Source organism: Triticum urartu, chromosome 7 (assembly GCF_003073215.2).
Source record: "Triticum urartu cultivar G1812 chromosome 7, Tu2.1, whole genome shotgun sequence".
In the NCBI taxonomy this organism is placed as follows: Eukaryota; Viridiplantae; Streptophyta; class Magnoliopsida; order Poales; family Poaceae; genus Triticum; species Triticum urartu.
In genome coordinates, this window is record NC_053028.1 from 242,935,186 (window position 1) to 242,940,897 (window position 5,712).

The 5,712-nt window shown below is 47.7% G+C and overlaps 1 long non-coding RNA gene across 1 annotated transcript; it reads left to right on the forward strand.

Annotated features, from left to right (window-relative positions):
• Positions 1-3,658: 3,658 nt before the first annotated feature.
• LOC125525285 lies at positions 3,659-5,604 on the forward strand. The gene is made up of 2 exons (XR_007291223.1): positions 3,659-4,029; positions 5,398-5,604. It is a non-coding gene; the product is annotated as an uncharacterized LOC125525285 (long non-coding RNA).
• The last annotated feature ends 108 nt before the right edge of the window (positions 5,605-5,712 follow it).

A 5,712-nucleotide genomic window follows, 5' to 3' on the forward strand; every position in this document is an offset into this window, starting at 1 on the left:
GGTCCAATCCGGAAATGTTTAATCCCCACACACGAAAGAAAGGTAGAAATGACCACCGGAGGAGAACGGAGCGCCGGAATGCAAAACGGACAACGGGGAAAATGCTCGAATGCATGAGATGAAACACGTATGCAAATGCAATGCACATGATGACATGATATGAGATGCATGACAACGATAACAACACACGGAGACAAAAACCCGAACCCGAGAAAATAAAATAACTTAAAGCCGGAAACGGCAAGAGTTGGAAGTACAATATTGGGTAAGTTACATCCGGGGTTGTCTACTACACAACTTCTTCTTGTAGACGTTGTTGGGCCTCCAAGTGCAGAGGTTTGTAGGACAGTAGCAAATTTCCCTCAAGTGGATGACCTAAGGTTTATCAATCCGTAGGAGGCGTAGGATGAAGATGGTCTCTCTCAAGCAACCCTGCAACCAAATAACAAAGAGTCTGTTTTGTCCCCAACACACCCAATACAATGGTAAATGGTATAGGTGCACTAGTTTGGCAAAGAGATGGTGATACAAGTGCAATATGGATGGTCGATAAAGGTATTTGTAATATGGAATTATAAAAAAAGCAAGGTAACTAATGGTAAAAGTGAGCGTAAACGGTATTGCAATGCGTTGAAACAAGGCCTAGGGTTTATACTTTCACTAGTGCAAGTCCTCTCAACAATAATAACATAATTGGATCATATAACTATCCCTCAACATGCAACAAAGAGTCACTCCAAAGTCACTAATAGCGGAGAACGAACGAAGAGATTATGGTAGGGTACGAAACCGCCTCAAAGTTATTCTTTCCAATCAATCCGTTGGGCTATTCCTATAAGTGTCACAAACATCCCTAGAGTTCGTACTAGAATAACCCCTTAAGCCACAAATCAACCAAAACCCTAATGTCACCTAGATACTCCAATGTTCACCTCAAGGATCCGTGGGTATGATTATACGATACGCATCACACAATCTCAGATTCATCTATTCAACCAACACATAGAACCTCAAAGAGTGCCCCAAAGTTTCTACCGGATAATCACGACGAAAACATGTGCCAACCCTATGCATAGGTTCATGGGCGGAACCCGCAAGTTGATCACCAAAACATACATCAAGTGAATCACATGGTATCCCATTGTCACCGCAGATACGCACGACAAGACATACATCAAGTGTTCTCAAATCTCTAAAGACTCAATCCGATAAGATAACTTCAAAGGGGAAACTCAATCCATTACAAGAGAGTAGAGGGGGGAAGAAACATCATAGGATCCAAATATAATTGCAAAGCTCGCGATACATCAAGATCGTACCACCTCAAGAACACAAGAGAGAGAGAGAGATCAAACACATAGCTACTGGTACATACCCTCAGCCCCGAGGGAGAACTACTCCCTCCTCTACATGGAGATCACCGGGATGATGAAGATGGCCACCGGAGAGGGATTGCCCCCTCCGGCAGGGTGCCGGAACGGGTCTAGATTGGTTTTCGGTGGCTACGGAGGCTTCTGGCGGCGGAACTCCCGATCTATTGTGCTCCCCGATCGTTTTAGGGTATATGGAGATATATAGGCGGAAGAAGTACGTCAGGGGAGCCATGAGGGGCCCACGAGGCTGGAGGGCACGCCTAGGGGGGGTGGGCGCGCCCCCTGCCTCGTGGCTTCCTCGTTGCTTCCCTTACGTGGACTCCAAGTCCCCCGGGTTGCTTTCCTTCCAAAAATTTTTTATGTTGAATGTTTCAGGTCAATTGGAGTCTGTGTAATTTTCCTTTTCTGTGATACTCTAAAACAAGGAAAAAACAGAAATGGCACCGGGCTCTAGGTTAATAGGTTAGTCCCAAACATATAAATAGCATATAAAGGCATATAAAACATCCAAGGTTGATAATATAATAGCATGGAACAATAAAAAATTATAGATACGTTGGAGACGTATCAGTCATGCCCTCGAACGGCAGATCTGGACAACCACTATTAGCTCAGCCCCGCCAGCCGGCTCAGTAGCATCAGCCCGAGCCAGTCCTACAGCCAACACCGGCCTAGTTGCCCCCTCGTCGTTTCCAGACACCGATGGGGCATTACTCCAACCCGGCAGACAACATGCTTGCGGCGACTACCTCACCACGATCCCCATTACCGGGAACAACCCAACGAAGATTAAGGCTAGAAACACAATTGAGATGCTAAAGACTGCAATCGTTCAATAAGCCAATTATTCCTACAATCAGCAGCGACTTCACTCCACCCCGCACCCAAGTCGTAGCAGAAGCCGACATGCCGAGTCACTAGCTGTCTCCAGCAGCGCATGTCTGTAGTGTGAGCCATAGTGCAACCCGCCTCGACCTGTGCTTTCAGATGTGCATGCAATTGTTGATGCGGCTCGAGCTATGCAGGAAGCAGAAGCAACAAACATGGGGGTTCAACTCCCGCCCACCACAACCCCATTGGCTTCACAAGGTAGAGGACCGGGTGGTAGAACCATTAGAATACCTTGTCTAGCTTCGGCTTTATGCAATGAGCGCATGCCCAAGGACTCGAAAGGCCCTCGCAAGGTTCCCAACTACATGGCTGATCTCGAGCCGGCTACATGGACCGAAAGCTACGAGAAAGCCATGGACATGTTGGATGTCAGTGACACAGTTTGCGCCAAATATCTAACTATGATGTTGGAAGGGCTGGCTCGCACGTGGTTGAAAAACCTGCCTCCCAACTTAATCAATACTTGGGCCGAATTGAAGGATCGCTTCATAATTTTTTCCAAGGAACCTACAAGTGCCCGATGACGATTGTTGATTTGTAGCATTGCATCGAGCGTGAGGTTGAGTCTTCCCATCACTGGTCTCGCCGGGTCGCGGAGATTATTCACTCTTCCGCTCACATAACAAATATTCAGGCTGTCTTGATTCAGGAAAATATTGTCACTTTCAGCCTCTCATTCAGAAGCTTGGGCACCTCAAGCAGAAGGTCCAAGACATGGGTGACCTCATGGATGTCCTTACCAGGTATGCCGAGTCAGACATCACAAAAGATCCTAGTTCAGATGACGGCAACTCAGGCAAAGGCAAGGTGTAACGCCCCGATCGTTAAGCTACAGTAACCACACACCCTAATGGTGCCATGTCATCACTGTTAATTTTCTAATCTCACTTTGATCCAAACCGAATTCAAATTCAAATTTCAAAAACAAGTCAAATTATTATTTCTTCAAACTGACGAGGAAAAATGTTCAATGGGTTGAAAATTTTCCCTAACTATTTTTTCATGTAGGTGCCAACCTCTTCTGAATATTTAAAGTGGCCCTAACCTATTTTAAAACTAAATCATCAGTATTTATTTGAACCATTTCAAATTAAACATATAGTTAAACTATTCAAAATAATTTGGAACTTTGTGTGCTGCTTCAAAACCTTGCCTAGTATTTATGTGCTAAGTGGCACATTTAACTATACTCTTTTATTAGATCAACAAATTACAAAATTGTAAAAGAACGCAAAATAGAAAAATAAATATGAAAAGGGAAAAAGGCCTATCTACTAATGTGCAGTTGTAGCCCATTGCTATAGTGCACAACCCATCGCACCAATCAGCCATCTCCTTCCTCTTTGTACAGAAAGCCATGGCGTGGAGGCCATCCACGATCACCACGGCTCGATGGCCGCCACGCATGCGATAGTGCCACCCCTCGGCCTATAACTGCGTCCCCCGAAAACCCTAGATCGAGCTCTTTCATTCCCCCTTGTTCCCCCTTCGCCCCCTTCCTCTGCTGCTCGAATTTGAGCTCGAAAGAAACTATGATCACCGCTGCCACACCGTCGTTGTCACGGCCACCGACGTCTTCGACGTTCGGGAGCACATCCAGGAGTTCCACCGTCGCCGGATTCGTTCGTCCGGGCGACCAGCTCAAGTCGGGACGCCCTCGAGCCAACGTCGTCTTCATCTTCTTCGTCTGGTCGTCACAACCTCGCCGTTGTTGCGTTTGCTTCGGCGCCTCCCTGACCTCCCCGACCTCACCACCGAACTCATTGTGAGCCCCTCCTCCGGATCCCCTCTTTTTTCGTCTCGTTCCATCACCATTTAGTTGTCGACCTCGAGCTTCGGCCGCCATGGCTGGACCGTCGGAGCTTTGCTCCGCGCGCGCCCTAGCCGCGCTCCCCTATGCCCTCTGGCCGTCTCGTGCTTGCCCAGGCCGTGCTTTATCGCGCCAGTGCTCGTCCGGGCCGAGCCTTTCTCGCCCGCTCGCCCGCCTGTACTGCTGCTGTCTCTGTCGCTGCTGCCTGTAGCCTTGTCTGCCTACGTGCCGCCCCGTCCCCTCCACCCCTCGCAGCACGCCCACACGCGCGCGTCCGCGCTCGCCGCGCCCTGCTCGGTCGCCCCGCGCTGCTGGTCTTGACCGCCGGCGCCTTGCCGTGTCCGTCCGCATCCGCCTGCTACAGCCTGCATGCGCCCGCTGCTCCTAGCCGTGGCCTGGCCACACCCTGCTCGCGCTCAGCCGTGCCAAAGCGCGTGCTTGGCAGCCCCCTGCCCGTGTCCCTGCTCCTCGCTGCTGTGTGCTGCCGATGCTAGCACTGCTCTGCCTGCATTACTCGCTACAGTAAACTGAAGGTTACTGTAGCGCTTGCTAGCTTTTGCCACTTCAACCTGACTAGCCCACTGGACAGCCCCTGAACAGCCCCTAAGCGAAAGGTAATATGAGTAAAAATTATATGGACAGATAGTACACTTGACAAAATCCATTTTATTCCATTGGAACAAATCCATTTGAGGCATGGATTAAATCCTTTGAAAATGACAATAATCTACGTTCTGTTAATAGAAAAACCGAAAAACAGTTTTATTTTCATAGCTACTTTAGTGCTCTTGATGTTCAAGCAAATGAACTCTAATATGGATGTAATTGGTACTAACATGTAGATCATAGAAAAGTACTCAAAATTGATATAAGGCACTAACCCATTGGATGTACAGAACAATAGTTGTAGTCTTTTGAAAACAGCCAAGTGATGTTTAAAAAAACTGTCGAATTCTCAGATTCTACCACGCGTACCGATTCTGTTAAAACATATAGGTTAAACTTTAGAAATTCATATAAAATAAACCGTAGCTCGGATGAAAAAGTTTTATACATGAAAGTTGTTCAGAATGATGAGGCGAATCGGAATACGCTCTCCGTTTATCTGTCACATGCCCCTTGCATAGCGAACATCGAACCTTTGCCCTCCGGTTCGTCTGTCCGAATATGCAAACTTCGGGAAAACTTTCCCGGATATTATCCCCCTTTGCCGGTAGCGTGTAGTGCCACGTTAGAACACCCCTAACACCGCTTTTTGTCTTATCATGCATAGTATTGCACTTGTTTGCTCTGTATTTACTGTTTCTTCCCCTCTTCTCTCAGGTAGACCCCGAGGCCGCTGCTAAGGCCCTAGTGATCGACTACGTCACCGACGACCCGTCCATCTCGTCTGAGCAACCAGTCAAGAAAACCCCCCTTGAGCATTTCGATATCGCCTATTTCTTTCCCTCTCATGCTTGCATTAGAACTGCTACTGCTTTCTGTATGATCCTACTATGATGCATAGCCTATTTTTGTTACCTGCTTTCATACCTTACCTGCTTATCCTAAACTGCTTAGTATAGGTTGGTTAGAGATCCATCAGTGACCCCACCTTGTCCCAGTTACCTCGCTTTATGTTCGATGACTCGATCAACG